Here is a 17522-nt window from a genome sequence, read left to right as displayed (position 1 = left end):
TCCCTTTTATCCTGAGAGATAACCATGAAATGATACAGCTACAGTCTAATTCCCTGACAATATCAATATGGCCCAAATGAGTCATCACCATCAGTGAGGCATGGACTTTGCACAGAGTAGGGGCATAGGTTGATGCTTAATAAACCTTCTGGAGTTAAAGTGAGCTGTACTTGCAGTGGTAATGATGAAATTGCCCAGATCTAGCTACATGTGACGAAAGGCACCCAGTTGAGACATTTCTGGTCAAAGTTTAGGTACACACAGGGGCTAGGAAATGAGGAAAGTAAACTTAGCAAAACTGAAGAGGCAGAGTGAGAAACAAGAAACTGCATGGGCTTTGGAGTAAGTGATACCTGAATTTGAGTCCTGGCTGTACCACTTTTTAGCTATATAAGGTTGGGCAAGTTTAATAATGTCTATGAGCACTATTGGGCTTCTCTGGTAGTTCAATAGTAAAGAATCCACCTGCCAATGCAGATGTGAATTTGATCCCTGGGTCAAGAAGATCCCCTGGAGAAGGAAATGGCAATCCACTCCACTCCAGTATTTTGCCCCTGAGAATTCCATGGACAGAGGAACCTGGTGGGCCACAGTCCATGGGGTCTCAAAGAGTCGGACATGACTGAAGTGACTGAGCATGCAAAGATATCCATGTCCTAATCTCTAGAACCTATAGATGTGTTACCTTACATAGCAGAGGGGATTTTTCAAATGCAATTAAATTGAAGATCCTAAGATGGAGAGATTATCCTGCATTATTTAGGTGGGCCCAATGTAATTACACAGGTCTTTATAAGAGGAAAGCAAGAGAGTCAAACGCAGAAAAAAAGAGATGTAGTAATGGAAGCAGAGATCAAAGTGATATGCTTTGAAGACAGAGAAGAGGGGCTTAAGCCCAGGAATGTGGGTGGCCTCTACAAGCTGAAAAAAAGAAGGAAATGGATTCTCCCCTAGAGCCTTCAAAAGGAACACAGCCCCATAGACACCTTGATTTTAAGACTTCTTGCTAAGTTGCTTCAGTCGTCTCTGACCCTCTGCAACTCCATGGATTATGGCCCACAAGGTTCCTCTGTCCATAGGATGCTCGAGGGCAAAATCTTGGAGTGGGTTGCCATTTCCTCTTCCAGCAAATCTTTCCAACCCAGGAATCGAACTCAAGTCTCTGGCAGCTCCTGAACTGGCAGGCAGGTTCCTTACCACAAGTGCCACCTGAGAACCTAAGACATCTTACATCCAGAATATAAAAGAATATGTTTGTGTGTACTTAAGTCTCTAAGTTTGTGGTATTTTATTACAGCAGTGACAGGAAACTAATAAATCTAGATTTGGTGAAGAGAATTGTGTACTGTCATCTGTTCAGTTCAGTTGTTCAGTCGTGTCCGACTCTTTTCGACCCCATGAATCACAGCATGCCAGGCCTCCCTGTCCATCACCAACTCCTGGAGTTCACTCAGACTCACGTTCATCGAGTCAGTGATGCCATCCAGCCATCTCATACTCTGTCGTCCCCTTCTCCTCCTGCCCCCAATACCTCCCAGAATCAGAGTCTTTTTCAATGAGTCAACTCTTCGCATGAGGTGGCCAAAGTATTGGAGTTTCAGCTTTAGCATCATTCCCTCCTAAGAAATCCCAGGGCTGATCTCCTTCAGAATGGACTGGTTGGATCTCCTTGTAGTCCAAGGGACTCTCAAGAGTCTTCTCCAACACCACAGTTCAAAAGCATCAATTCTTTGGTGCTCTGCCTTCTTCACAGTCCAACTCTCACATTCATACATGACCACAGGAAAAACCATAGCCTTGACTAGATGGACCTTAGTCGGCAAAGTAATGTCTCTGCTTTTGAACATACTATCTAGGTTGGTCATAATTTGTCTTTCAAGGAGTAAGCATCTTTTAATTCCATGGCTGCAGTCATGATCTGCAGTGATTTTGGAGCCCCCCAAAATAAAGTCTGACACTGTTTCCCCACTTATTTCCCATGAAATGATGGGACCAGATGCCATGATCTTCGTTTTCTGAATGTTGAGCTTTAACCCAACTTTTTCACTCTCCTCTTTCACTTTCATCAAGAGGTTTTTCAGTTCCTCTTCACTTTCTGCCATAAGGGTAGTGTCATCTGCATATCTGAGGTTATTGATATTTCTCCCAGAAATCTTGATTCCAGCTTGTGCTTCTTCCAGTCCAGCGTTTCTCATGATGTACTCTGCATAGAAGTTAAGCAGCCTTGACGTACTCCTTGTCCTATTTGGAACCAGTCTGTTGTTCCATGTCCAGTTCTAATTGTTGCTTCCTGACCTGCATATAGGTTTCTCAAGAGGCAGGTCAGGTGGTCTGGTATTCCCATCTCTTTCAGAATTCCAGAGTTTATTGTGATCCACACAGTCAAAGGCTTTGGCATAGTCAATAAAGCAGAAATAGATGTTTTTCTGGAACTCTCTTGCTTTCTCGATGATCCAGCGGACATTGGCAATTTGATCTCTGGTTCCTCTGCCTTTTCTAAAACCAGCTTGAACATCAGGAAGTTCACGGTTCAGGTATTGCTGAAGCCTGGCTTGGAGAATTTTGAGCATTACTTTACTAGCATGTGAGATGAGTGCAATTGTGTGGTAGTTTGAGCATTTTTTGGCATTGCCTTTCTTTGGGATTGGAATGAAAACTGACCTTTTCCAGTCCTGTGGCCACTGCTGAGTTTTCCAAATTTGCTGGCATATTTAGTGCAGCACTTTCACAGTATCATCTTTCAGGATTTGAAACAGCTCCACTGGAATTCCATCACCTCCACTAGCTTTGTTCATAGTGATGCTTTCTAAGGCCCACTTGACCTCACATTCCAGGATGTCTGGCTCTAGGTGAGTGATCACACCATCATAATTATCTCAGTCATGAAGAATTTTTCTGTGCAGTTCTTCCATGTATTCTTGCCACCTCTTCTTAATATCTTCTGCTTCTATTAGGTCCGTACCATTTCTGTCTTTTATCGAGCCCATCTTTGCATGAAATGTTCCCTTGGTATCTCTAATTTTCTTGAAGAGATCTTTATTCTTTCCCATTCTGTTCTTTTCCTCTATTTCTTTGCATTGATCGCTGAAGAAGGCTTTCTTATCTCTTCTTGCTATTCTCTGGAACTCTGCATTCAGATGCTTATATCTTTCCTTTTCTCCTTTGCTTTTCACCTCTCTTCTTTTCACAGCTATTTGTAAGGCCTCCCCAGACAGCCATTTTGCTTTTTTGCATTTATTTTCCATGGGGATGGTCTTGATCCCTGTGTCCTGTACAATGTCACGAACTTCATTCCATAGTTCATCAGGCACTCTATCTATCAGATCTAGACCCTTAAATCTATTTCTCACTTCCATTGTATAATCATAAGGGATTTGATTTAGGTCATACCTGAATGGTCTAGTAGTTTTCCCTACTTTCTTCAATTTAAGTCTGAATTTGGTAATAAGGAGTTCATGATCTGAGCCACAGTCTGCTCTTGGTCTTGGTTTTGCTGACTATATAGAGTTTCTCCATCTTTGGCTGCAAAGAATATAATCAATCTGATTTTGGTGTTGACCATCTGGTGATGTCCATGTGTAGAGTCTTCTCTTGTGTTGTTGGAAGTGGGTGTTTGCTATGACCAGTGCATTTTCTTGGCAAAACTCTATTAGTCTTTGCCCTGCTTCATTCCGCATTCCAAGGCCAAAATTTGCCTGTTACTCCACGTGTTTCTTGACTTCCTACTTTTGCATTCCAGTCCCCTGTAATGAAAAGGACATCTTTTTGGTTGTTAGTTCTAAATGGTCTTGTAGGTCTTCATAGAACTGTTGAACTTCAGCTTCTTAGGTGTTAGTGGTTGGGGCATAGACTTGGATAACTGTGATATTGAATGGTTTGCCTTGGAGACGAACAGAGATCATTCTGTCATTTTTGAGATTGCATCCAAGTACTGCATTTCAGACTCTTTTGTTGACCATGATGGCTATTCCATTTCTTCTGAGGGATTCCTGCCTGCAGTAGTAGATATAATGGTCATCTGAGTTAAATTCACCCATTCCAGTCCATTTTAGTTCGCTGATTCCTAGAATGCCGACGTTCACTCTTGCCATCTCTTGTTTGACCACTTCCAATTTGCCTTGATTCGTGGACCTGACATTCCAGGTTCCTATGCAATATTGCTCTTACAGCATCAGACCTTGCTTCTATCACTAGTCACATCCACAGCTGGGTATTGTTTTTGCTTTGGCTCCATCCCTTCATTCTTTCTGGAGTTATTTCTCCACTGATCTCCAGTATCATATTGGGCACCTACTGACCTGGGGAGTTCCTCTTTCCGTATCCTATCATTTTGCCTTTTCCTACTGTTCATGGGGTTCTCAAAGCAAAAATACTGAAGTGGTTTGCCATTCCTTTCTCCAGTGGACCACATTCTGTCAGATCTCTCCACCATGACCCGTCCATCTTGGGTTGCCCCGCAGGCATGGCTTGGTTTCATTGAGTTAGACAAGGCTGTGGTCCTAGTGTGATAAGATTGACTAGTTTTCTGTGAATATGGTTTCAGTGTGTCTGCCCTCTGATGCCCTCTTGCAACACCTACCATCTTACTTGGGTTTCTCTTACCTTGGCGTGGTGTATCTCTTCACAGCTGCTCCAGCAAAGCACAGCAAAGTACTGTCATCATCTCCCAAAAGAATCACCTGTAGGGCTATATCACTAAATATCTCCATAACTTGCCACCACAGCAACCACTGCCCATATAATGGCAAAAATAAAACCAAGAACCAAAAACCTGAATTCCTCTTCCAGACCACATAGTATCACTCTGGAATACAAGCCCTTGATTCTTGTCACCAGTAATGTTTCTTAGAACAGGGCCCTAGAATGGCTACATAGACCCCAAAAAGAAGTTTGTCTTGCTATTTTTGACCTTAGTCACTTTGGGGCTGAAAGTGATAGCAAAGAAGAATGGTCATTATTCCTTTTACTCTTTAAGGAAAAAATGGCTTGCTTCACCCACCTGTGCATAAGAGGTGGCTCGAAGTGAGTGATAAGCAGGCACTATTCTTGGAGATAATACAAGCCTCTGGCTCCCACTCAATAGAATCCAACTGTGCTTGATGCTGAGGTGACATGGGCACCACTTCAACTCTATAAGTGTGTCATTTGTATGGCTTTGTTGTGAGACAGAGAGACAGGATACCTGAGCTGTGGAAGTATAGTTGGGTAATTTGCTTGCCATGGTCCCAGGTTTGGTGCATAATTTTAGGGGAAAAAAATGAGACATTTTTGAATGTTCACTTTCACTAGATTAGAAAGATGCTACTTTCAATTTTACAAAAACCACTGAAGCATGTTACTCAATACTGAACCCACACTGACTTATTTTTGCAAAAGACTACCTTACCATGTAATGCATTTTAACTGTGCAAAGGATAGTGGGGAGTTCTGTTCCTTCTTTCATTATTTTGTGTTTTTTAAAATGCAGCACTCAATGTAGAAATCTCTGTGGACACAAAGCTTACCTTCTGACAATACCAATATATTCAGCTTTATTTTTTTTAAAGAAGCAAGCTTCTGTCAATTGGAAATAAAGTCTTAACCATTAAATTATTGGTAAAAAAATACCAGATATAACTGAGAAGACCAAACTTTGAATTTTCCTTACATATTATGTATGGAAATTCCGGAAGCCTAGGAGTCAGAAGCATATAACTTTTTATCGAACTAATGACATCTCCGTACTAACTTCTCCCTTTGAGGCAAATGACCAAAATTAGAAGTGAAACTCATATCCCAGAGCTTGGTACAATGCCTAGCATTCATGCATACATTTATTCATCCATCCTTACATTCATTCAACAAATACTTATTGAGCACATTCTTTTTCAAGTGCCTGATAATAGGAATACAGCAGTGAACAAGAAACGTCCTTGCCCCCATGAACTTAAAGTCTAGCAAATGGTACATGTCTGATAAATGAAACAAATTTATTCATTTACCTATAGTTGAAAAGCTAATTTCTAAAGAATGCCCTAATTTCTGTGTGCACACACAAGCATGTGTGTGATCATAATGGTGTTTAGAACTAAAGAGAGGAAGCAGACACCTGGGTGGGGGTGTATTTCACATTCCTACTCTTCTAATCTCCTGCACCTGTGCCACTGACAGCTCTAGTTGTAAGTGTAACCCCTGATGGTAACCCCTGATAATAATCCTTAATGATCACTATATTCTGTTTAAGGCATTTAAAGTAAACACAGACTTTTTTTTTTTTTTTGACAAGAGTTGGGAGAAAAAGTGGTTCTAAGTAGCCTTCAATGGAATCCTCTCTGAGTCAGAATGGAGTATTAGTTTCCAAAGAACAGGGGATATGGAGTCAGAACTCCTGGATTTGAATCTCGGCTGTCATATGAATTCGGGCACCTCCCTAAGCCTCAACTTAACATCTAAAATGGAGACAATAATAATGGTTTAGCAGGGTTCTGAGAATTAAATAAAACAATGCATATAGATCATTTACCACAAGGCCCAATACATAGTTCTCAGTAAAAATAGTAGTAGTAGTAGTTGCTGTTGTAATTGTGTTATGCTTATTTCGCACCATTTCAGTTAGCTAAGAATTTACTATAACCTATGGGAAGCACAAGCTGGAATCAACATTACCAGGAGAAATATCAATAACCTCAGATATGCAGATGACACAACCCTTATAGCAGAAAGTGAAGAGGAACTAAAAAGCCTCTTGATGAAAGTGAAAAAGGAGAGTGAAAAAGCTGGCTTAAAGCTCAACATTCAGAAAATGAAGATCATGGCATCTGGTCCCATCATTTCATGGGAAATAGATGGGGAAACAGTGGAAACAGTGTCAGACTTTATTTTGGGGGGCTCCAAAATCACTGCAGATGGTGATTGCAGCCATGAAACTAAAAGACACTTACTCCTTGGAAGAAAAGTTATGACCAACCTAGATAGCATATTCAAAAGCAGAGATATTACTTTACAAACAAAGGTCCGTCTAGTCAAAGCTATGGTTTTTCCAGTGGTTATGTACGGATGCGAGAGCTGGACTGTGAAGAAAGCTGAATGCCGAAGAATTGATGCTTTTGAACTGTGGTGTTGGAGAAGACTCTTGAGAGTCCCTTGGACTGCAAGGAGATCCAACCAGTCCATTCTGAAGGAGATCAGCCCTGGGATTTCTTTGGAAGGAATGATGCTAAAGCTGAAACTCCAGTACCTTGGCCACCTCATGTGAAGAGTTGACTCATTGGAAAAGACTCTGATGCTGGGAGGGATTGGCAGGAGAAGGGGACGACAGAGGATGAGATGGCTGGATGGCATCACTGACTCAATGGACGTGAGTTTGAGTGAACTCTGGGAGTTGGTGATGGACAGGGAGGCCTGGTGTGCTGAGATTCGTGGGGTCGCAAAGAGTCAGACACGACTGAGCAACTGAACTGAACTGAGCCACCTAATGGGCTTTCTAATGCTCTAATGAGAACATGTCACAGAAAAGAAAATCTGACTTTGGTTCTTCTTCCTGAGCCATTCATCTCCTCCATGGTGTCTTCTTCCACTCTTTAGTCCTAAACACTATCACAAACATACACACACACACACCTGAATTAGGCCAGAGGTGGCAAGTCAGCCATGATGGATTCATAGTTGCTGTCTGGGATAATTTGTTGAGAAGGATCCTGAGATTGCACTGAGAATCAACCCTTAAATGTAGCATGATTGATGAGTAATGTCTGTCATGGGCATAGATTATTAATAGTAAGTGATAGCTTACATGAGATATAGTTGGCATCTATGCCCTTAAGTCTTCTGGAAAGAAAGGATAGATCATTAGCACTTCAGTATGATTTTTAGTCTGTCTATTTTCTTTTATTCTTGGAGCATACTTGTGCTTTTTGAGTTTTGGTGATTATTGTGGAATTTAAAAAAAAAAAAGTCTTAACTTCCAATTAAATAAATTCCCAACATTAGGAAGCAAATAAGAGATTTGGTTAGGACAACAGCATTGCTTTTCTGAAATTGTATCACATGAGAAAACAACCTGCTTTACTCTTGCTTAAGCTGCAGCTTAATTTTTGTGATTCCATAAATTTGACTTAGACAAATGAACAAACTATCAAACAGATACCATTGTATATTCACACAATGAAATACTAATCAGCAATTTCAAATGAAGGAATTACTGAGACACAAAACAATATGAATAAATTTCGCAGATATTTTGCTAAGAGAAAAAAATGCCAGACACAAAAGAATATATACTATATAATTCTATTTTTATATACATAAATTTTGAAAACATGAAAACCTACTCCATGTGGCAGTTCCAAACTTCAGTGTACAACAAAATCACCTGAAAAGCTTGTTAAAATCAGGGTTTCTGATTCTGCTGGTTTAGGGTGGTGCCTAAGAATTTGCATTTTGAACAAGTTCCCAGGTGATTCTGAAGCTGTTAGTCCTGGATCCACACTTTAAAAATCACAGATATGCTGTGATAGAAGTCGAAACAGTGGTTACCTTGGGGGTAGGAGGGGGCGGGGTTTGCTGGTGTTGACTTGAAAAAGGCATAAAAGAACTTTCTGAGATGATGGAAATGTTCTATATCTTGACCTGGGTAATGATCATGTAAGTATATACATAGGTAAAATACTATCCAGGTTATCCTTTGGATTTGCATCTTTTACTGCATGTAAGTTGTACTTTTCATTAGAGGGAAGAACATGAGCTTTAGAATCAAACAAATGAAGTTTAAATTCCCAGCTCTACCACTTACCAATTCTGTGAATATCAGCAAATTATTTCATTTACCCAAGCCTTACTACTTTCATATATAAAATAGGGTCCATGATAGTACTGTCTGAAAAGGTTATGAGAATTCAATGAGATGCTTAATGTAAAGTGCTGAGTAAAATGCTTGGCATAAATTATATAAATGTTTGCTCTTACTTTTAGACAAGAATCTTAAGTTATAAGAATCAAATAGGGCAAAAGAGACACAGATGTATAGAACAGTGTTTTGGACTCTGTGGGAGAGGGCGAGGGTGGGATGATTTGGGAGAATGGCATTGAAACATGTATAATATCATGTATGAAACGAATCGCCAGTCTACGTTCGATGCATGACACAGGATGCTCGGGGCTGGTTCACTGGGACGACCCAGAGGGATGGTACGGGGAGGGAGGAGGGAGGGGGTTCAGGATGGGGAACACGTGTATACCTGTGGCAGATTCATGTTGATGTATAGCAAAACCAATACAATATTGTAAAGTAATTAACCTCCAATTAAAATAAATAAATTTATATTAAAAAAAGAATCAAATAGTTTCTCTCCCCCCCCCTCACTCCTTCTCTCTCTTTTACACACACACACACACACACACACACACACACACACATCCTATCCCTCCTCTCCATTTGCACTAGTGTTTTTTCTCTTAGAAAATTTCTTATTCTTTAACTTCACCTTGACTAGTAAAGTTTCTACTGAAACAAAACTTTCTCCATAATAACACCAGCATGTTCTGGCCTAGAACCGCCTGGCTCCCTGCTCAGCAAATGAGCAGCTGTATCAATTGAGACAGGTGCACACTGGTGTTCACCATGGGCACAGAGTGTTACCTGAATGTTACTGAGAGTCCCTGGACTAGGTAAACCACCCATGAAATCCAATTCAATTTGGGGAAATAGGTTATAAATATGACTCGATGAAGACATCTCTCTGAGGAAATAATCCTGGAAGTGGTTAGCCCCAAGGACACTAACTGAAGGAAAACATGTCTAGGTCACAGATTCAAGCTCTGTACCCGTTTGCAAAGTTGCTGCAATTCACAGCCTCCATATTTCCTGTTTTTAGGCTCTTCCAACATTGCCAGTTCTTGAAATCCGTTCTAATAGGGATGTTTATCTGATTAATTCATTGCTGCTCCCTCTCATCTCATGATATCAGGTAAACCACAGCATTTATTTTGATTCCAGAATTACTGACTGAGCCCATTCTCTGTGTCAACCACAGTGTTGCCTAATATAGATACAGATCCAACATGTACCTGGCCCCTATCTTTGAGCATTCTATGAAGGGGATAAGAAAGCCACACAAGTAGACAATGACAGGTAAAGCAAGGGGTGTGTGTGTGAATGTGTGTGTGTGTGTGAAGGTAACATTGAAGAGAAATACCTAAATCTGTACTGAAAGGCAGGGAGTTATGGAGGAGTGCTAAGAAATGCTTCCTGGGAGAAATCACCTTTTAAGATCTATAGAATTAGAGGAAGTAGACTAAAAGCAGATGTATATTTCAGCATAAAGGAAGAAGAAGAAACAAAGACTTCTGGATGTTTGTATGTGGATGGGAAAGGAAGCTTAAGCATCTGATTTTATCTGCAGGCTGGTAGGAAATATCTCAGAAGAGAATTAAGGAATGATGAGCTTGGTTGGGCCTAGACACAAGCATGGATCTTGCCATATTGTCCAGTGTCAGAGCTTATCTAGAGCAGAGTTGAATTAAGACTCTTCTCTGATACACCCTGTTGTGTGCTTCTACTACACATGACTCAACCTGAAACTTAATCCTCATGTTAACTGATGTTACTATTGAACTGGGAAGGACTTTGAAAACAGCCCCATGACACTTAGCTCAGAAAGCTATAGATACCTATGAGTCCTGCTCTTCCCCATCCCATCTCCACCTAACTGAGGAAAAAAAATAACCATTTATAAATTGGGGGGGGTTGAAGAGCCAAGAATAGGTGCAATAAAATATGTTGCTTTTGAAGATTGATTTTGTGCTTATTTGTGGGGAGTAAGCGGCTTCGCTTTTATTGTGAAGCCCTGCAATTGATTAGACAGAGTGAAGACTCATCGTTTTTTTCCCAGTATTTTTTATTAAAATGAATAAGCCATTTTGTTTTTCACAAGATTATTATGCAATTGCACAGCACTTTTTTCCCACCCCTTTGTTTTATAAGGTTTTTCCTGCAGGCAGGTCTGTTGTTATATAATCCTAACCCTGGCCCCACATAATTGATCATGTCAGCGAGGTACTAACTCATCATCCTCCAAGCAAGCACGTGAAATGCCATCCCTGAAAACTGGGGCCTGTTCTCAAGATTCTATTAGGAGTACCATCATTCATCCTCTGGCCATGACAGTGATACCCTTTGAAAAGTCATGTCTGGGCAGATCAAACATTTTCTCCTCCCCACCCATATTCAGGAGGAAAAAGGCTCACTAAATTCCTCCAATAACTTATGTGGAGGGAAAGTGTTAATAAAAAACACAAACAAAAGCATCAGGAAGTAAAATTATTGTACATGTATGTGTGGGTATATGTGTGTGTTTAGAGAGAGAGGGAGGGAGAAAAAAACCCTACATGAAAGCCTCTAAATCCTTTACCTAAATCACAAGGCAGAGGGACCCCTTTAGCAAGGTGATGTATTTTACTTTAAAGAAAATTAACATCCAACCACATATGCATTATTTTGACCACCAAAATAGCAGTGTGACCCTTGATCAAGTTAATTAAGGTTTCCGGGCTTCAGTTTTTCATCTATTAAAAAAAAAGTAGAGAGAGAGCATAGAAAGGCCCTTTCAGTTGTGGCTTTATATAACTTTAGATTGGATTTACTCCATATTAAAAGAGAGAGATGAGGCTGAGGCACAAAATACCTACAGTGGTTCTCCTATAGCATAGGCCAACAGAACCACTTAAGTTACCATAGTTGTGTTCAAGGCTGCTGCAATGCCCAAGCCCAACTTTGCAGAGTAACATATACACGAGGGTCTGAGTTGGTTTCCAGCTTTTGTTTTATTCTTAGTCATAAGTTGTTAAAGTATCCGTACCAACTGCACCACTGAACATGTTCTTGACCACAGAAGAATCAGGTGAGAAGGTGAACTACAGGTTCAACTCTAAGTGCTTCTCTCTGAGAAGCATTCATTTTCTACAGGGCTCATTTGTATTATATTATTTCATGTGTATTTCTGAAGCTATATGTGTTTATGTATCTGTGTGTGAGAGACACAGAAAAGACAGAAAAAATTACCCAGAGAGAGTGTGTATATCACCCCAGTCAGTCTCTAAACATTTTGAGGACATGGACTATGTCACTGATGTCTTTCATCTGAGTAGCACTATGGAATAGTGTTTAAGCATGCTGGCTCTGAAGCAAGTTTCTCTGACTTCAAAGTCCAGCTCCATTAATCACGAGATGTAGGTGATTCAATAAGGTTTCTAATGTCTCTGAGCCTCAGTTTCCTGATCTGTAAAATAGGGATGATATCATTTCTACCTCTGCTATAAGAATAAATGTTTATGTCCCCTCCCCTTAAATTTATATGTTAAAATCCTAACCCCCACTGTGATGATATTAGGAGGTGGGGCCTTTGGCAGGTGATTAGGTCATGAGTGGGGAGCCCTCATGAATAGGATTACTGCCCTTATGAAAGGGACTCTAGAGAGCCTCCTCACTCCTTCCACCCTATGAGGATAGAGCAAGAAGATAGCTGTCTATGAACCAGGAAGTAGGCCCTCACTAGACACTGAATCTGCTGGTGTATTGCTCCTGGACTTCTCAGCCTCCAGAACTGTGAGAAATAGATGTCTACTATTTATAAGCCACCCAGTATGTTGTACTTTTATTACAGCAGCCCAAACAGACTACAACAACCTCACAAGGATCTTGTGAAGATGATATGAGTTAATATATGTAAAGCACTTAGATCATTGCCAGGCACATAGTAAGCACTTAACAAATGTTAGCTACTATCATTATCATTATTTGAAAACTCTGAGAAAATGCAAACCAAGCAATCACGGACTAGAAATGACTTAGCCAATCTGTCACATATATTTGTTTTATTATTTCATGATTTATTTAAAAGACTGCAACATGTTCATCTAAAGAATTTCAAACAATGCAGACATCTAACAAATAAACAGGGAAAGTAACATTTCAAGACTCCACTTACCCAACAGCACTCCCATCCCAACTACCCAGGGGCAACTCTTATCTTTCCAGATATTTTCCCATATAAATCTAGGTATATACTACCTCTAAAATTTTACAAAATTAATTTGATATTATGCTATAAACATTGTACTGAAACTTACTTTTAAATTTCAACAATGAATCAGTGATACTTCCTTATTCTTGCATCTAATACACATCATTTTTGAATGGCTGCATAATATTTGATCATGCGAATGTGCTATAATGTTTAACCATTTTCCAACAGATGAGCAGTCAGGCTATTACAACTAAATCTACAATAACCATCCTTTGATCATGCCTCCAAATGCATATGGGGATATTTCTCTGGGATATATACATAGAAGCAGAATTGCTCAGCTGATGTAAAGGCCCATTTAAATATTTTAGAGAAACCACAAAACCATCTTCCAAAGGGTTGTACCTATTTGCATTCCCACCAGAAGTGTATACAAGTGCATTTTCCCTACATCCTCTCCAACACTAAAGACTGTTTATTTTTGTCTCTTTGAATAGCTGCAATGTTATACTGCTATTTAAGTAGGAATTTTTCCCTGATTACTATTGACAGCCCACATTGAAAATCTTGCCCAAGTAAGCAGCCACTATCTTTGTAAACAGGGATGGTTCTGGTATAGTAGGAGTGTGCTGAAGGGCCTCCTGCCATATTGATAGTGACAACAGGGCCAATGCCAACTGGACTGGGTGTCCCATACATACTGCCATCATCTTTTGATGGCTATCTCTTTCTTCCAGGCACAGCTATAAATTTGTTCCCTGAGACACTGTGAACAAACCATTTGTAAAAATTATATAAACTTTGTCTACAGAATTGCATCATGCTTTCAGTATGGCTTTATCTTCAGTAGGATTGATTTTCATGAGCTGTGGCTTCTGTCCTATATTTTAGACTCCCTTTTCTACTCCAACATCACTCAACACAAGGGGAACACTGGCACTAGCATTTTTAAGCATATGTCAGGAATGCCAAAGAAATGATGTTTCAAACTGTGGTGCTTGAGAATCCCTTGGACAGCAAGGAGATCAAACCAGTCAATCCTAAAGGAAATCAACCCTGACTATTCATTGGAAGGGTTGATACTGATGCTGATGCTGAAGCTCCAATACTTTGGCCACCAGGTGCAAAGAGCCAACACATTGACTAAAGCCCTGATGCTGGGAAAGATTGAAGGCAAGAGGAGAAGTGGGTGGCAGAGGATGGGATGGTTAGATAGCATGACCAACTCAATGGACATGAACTTGAACAAACTCTGAGAGATAGTGGAGGACAGAGGTGCCTGGCGTGCTTCAGTCCATGGGGTTGCAAAGAGTCAGACACAACTTAGCAATGGAACAACAGCAACAACAACATATGCCAGGAACTATATTAGGCACTTTACATATTTTATTATCCTGAAGCCCCACAATAGCTATGAAGCTGAGCAAATACTGTTATCCTCATTTTATAGATGAGAAAACAGAAACTGAGGCACTGAGATGTTAAGTATCTTGCCCAAGGCTGTCTGTTTCCATACTCTTTCCACTGCACCACAGTGCCTTTCAATTTTCTGGAAGCGTTCATATTTCTGAATTGCTAGAGTTTTTATTTAAGAACAACTAGATAGAATCTTTTGTAAAATGAATCCATCAACCAATTAATTCCCATGTGGAGCAAAATGCTATTCTGTGTTTCTGAAGTTAAGCATTTTCTCTTTTCACTACAAGGTTTTAGGTTTATTTAGTGAACTTTCTTTGAACTTTGTTCTGGATCCTGAGCATTCAATTGTGGCCACTTGTCTCACTGTTTAGGATGCAAGCATCAGTGAGCTCAGGAGGGAAATAATCAATACTAAACAAACAACATCTGTTGGCAGCTCAGAAATTTTGGCCCTGTTGAGATGGAGGTGCTCAGAGTCAGTGTGTGGACTGAAGGGTGGTAAAGTCCATTTGACCCTCTTGCCCACCTCTGCCTCTCCCCCAGGAGATGGAAATACCATCTCCTTCAGTTACCCAAAACCCAAGCATCAGCTTTGCCTACACTCCTGCTACCCCATCACATTCCAGAAGACATATTCACGTTTCAGATCTAAGCTTTGAATAAAATTATATGACTGACACTTCTTCAGACTTCACATTTGTGGGTAAACTACAGCTAAGGAATTGATGGTATATTCGGGGGGCTCAGATGGTAAAGAATCTGTCTGCAATGCAGGAGACCCGGTTTCGATCCCTTTTTTGGGAAGACCCACTGGAGAAGGGAAAGGCAACCCACTCCAGTATTCCTGCCTGGAGAATTCCATGGACAGAGGAGCCTGGCAGGCTACAGTCCATAGGGTCACAAAGAGTTGGACCTGACTGAGTGACTAACACTTTCTTTCAAGGAACTGATGGCATTTGACATCTCTCTCAAAAGATACTGACGTTCTAACAAAAAACTCCCAAAGATATTACTTAGCCCACAAGCAGAAACTTGTTTAAGCTACCATGGTTTCCTCTATTGTGACTGAGAATACACACAAATAAAGAGACACGGATTGGCAAAACACTTATCTAAGTCTCCTTCTGTTCTATGGTATACATATACCACCAGAGGCCCATTCTGTCCCCAAAACACTCAGCACCCAGGAGTACAGATTCTAGATCTTGACAATCACATTCATTTATATGATGAATTACAATGAATATTTTTCTAAAACAAAAGTAGCCAACTCCTCTAGTATTGTACCCTTGCGTGTTATTAAGCTCTTTCAATGGTTGGATTTCAAATTTCTCTCTGAATCTTACATTTTCGACCTATTCAGTTCAGTTCAGTCACTCAGTTGTGTCCAACTCTTTGCAACCCCATGAATCGCAGCACGCCAGGCCTCCCTGTCCATCACCAACTCCCAAAGCTTACCCAAACTCATGTCCATCGAGTCAGTGATGCCATCCAGCCATCTCATCTTCTGTAGTCCCCTTCTCCTCCTGCCCCCAATCCCTCCCAGCATCAGGGTCTTTTCCAATGAGTCAACTCTTCGCATGAGGTGGCCAAAGTACTGGAGTTTCAGTTTCAGCATCATTCCTTCCAATGAACACCTAGGACTGATCTCCTTTAGGATGGACAGGTTGGATCTCCTTGCAGTCCAAGGGACTCTCAAGAGTCTTCTCCAACACCACAGTTCAAAAGCATCAATTCTTCGGCGCTCAGCTTTCTTCACAGTCCAACTCTCACATCCATACATGACTACTGGAAAAACCATAGCCTTGACTAGACGGACCTTTGTTGGCAAAGTAATGTCTCTGCTTTTCAATATGCTGTCTAGGTTGGTCATAACTTTCCTTCCAAGGAGTAAGCATCATCTTTTAATTTCATGGCTGCAATCACCATCTGAAGTGATTTTGGAGCCCAGAAAAATAAAGTCAGCCACTGTTTCCCCATCTATTTCCCATGAAGTGATGGGACCAGATGCCGTGATCTTAGTTTTCTGAATGTTGAGCTTTAAGCCAACTTTTTCACTCTCTTCTTTCACTTTTTTAGTTCCTCTTCACTTTCTGCCATAAGAGTGGTGTCATCTGCATATCTGAGGTTATTGACCTATTAAGATAGTCTTATTGAGACTATTATTCAATAAGCTCCCCATCTATAGATGCTATTAGCCCCTCCCACCATAACAAACTGGCCCTTCTCCTTCAGATCATAAATGCTGGAGGCTAGTAAGCCAGATGGGAGAGAGAAGCCTCATGCCAAGAATCACCTTTAAGAGAGCTGCTACTCCCTTTGACCTTTACCTAGTATTTGCTAAAGAGAATCCCCAGAATCAGAAAGCTGTTTGAAATCTCTCCAGTTTTCTAAGATGAGGAAGACACTTCTATTCTCAAGCTGAGTACTAAGAGGCTGCCTAGGGGTCATTAACTATTTTCTCCAGTTTACATAAGAGCTGATTTTGTGGCAGGGGGTATAGTCCAGGTACTGTCACCCTTGGACATCAACCACCTTCTCTCAGCAATGAAACTACAAACAACAGAGATGTATGGAGCCTCATAGGCTGAGCATGAGATTATTACAGTAGAGCCTCTTTATTTTGATAAGTGAAGAAACAGAGGCCAAAACAGAAAAGTTGACCTTGTACATGGAATCACTGGCAAAACTGGGCATAGTATTCTGATGTCCTGGTTCACAGTCAAATCCTTGAGGAGTCCAACTCCAAACTGACATGTTATGTTGATTTTTTTCAGGCCTGGCCATAGGCAACTTCAAGGCTTTTATTGGCAGGCCTCAGAGGGGAGAAGCTGTTCTTCCCATATTAGACTTCATTCCCAGCCACTGCACTGCAGTTTGCCAGAAAGAGTTACGGTCACAGACTCAGGCCACTCACTTTGGGCCAGCCATGCTCATATACATACTTGCATTCATTCAGTGGAGGCATTTCTCCCACATCTCCACTGAGATCTTATTAAGGGTCTTGACTGGAGCACTGAGCTTTGTCTCTTTACTTTTGCACTCCTAGCTCCTCCTCCTCTATCTCCAGTCCACAGGTTATAAAGAGGAAGGACACTTTTG

The sequence above is a fragment of the Oryx dammah genome, unplaced genomic scaffold (assembly GCF_014754425.2).
Source record: "Oryx dammah isolate SB20612 unplaced genomic scaffold, SCBI_Odam_1.1 HiC_scaffold_23, whole genome shotgun sequence".
Taxonomy (NCBI): domain Eukaryota; kingdom Metazoa; phylum Chordata; class Mammalia; order Artiodactyla; family Bovidae; genus Oryx; species Oryx dammah.
The sequence above is the reverse complement of the archived record's forward strand: the minus strand, read 5'-3'. Positions refer to the sequence as shown.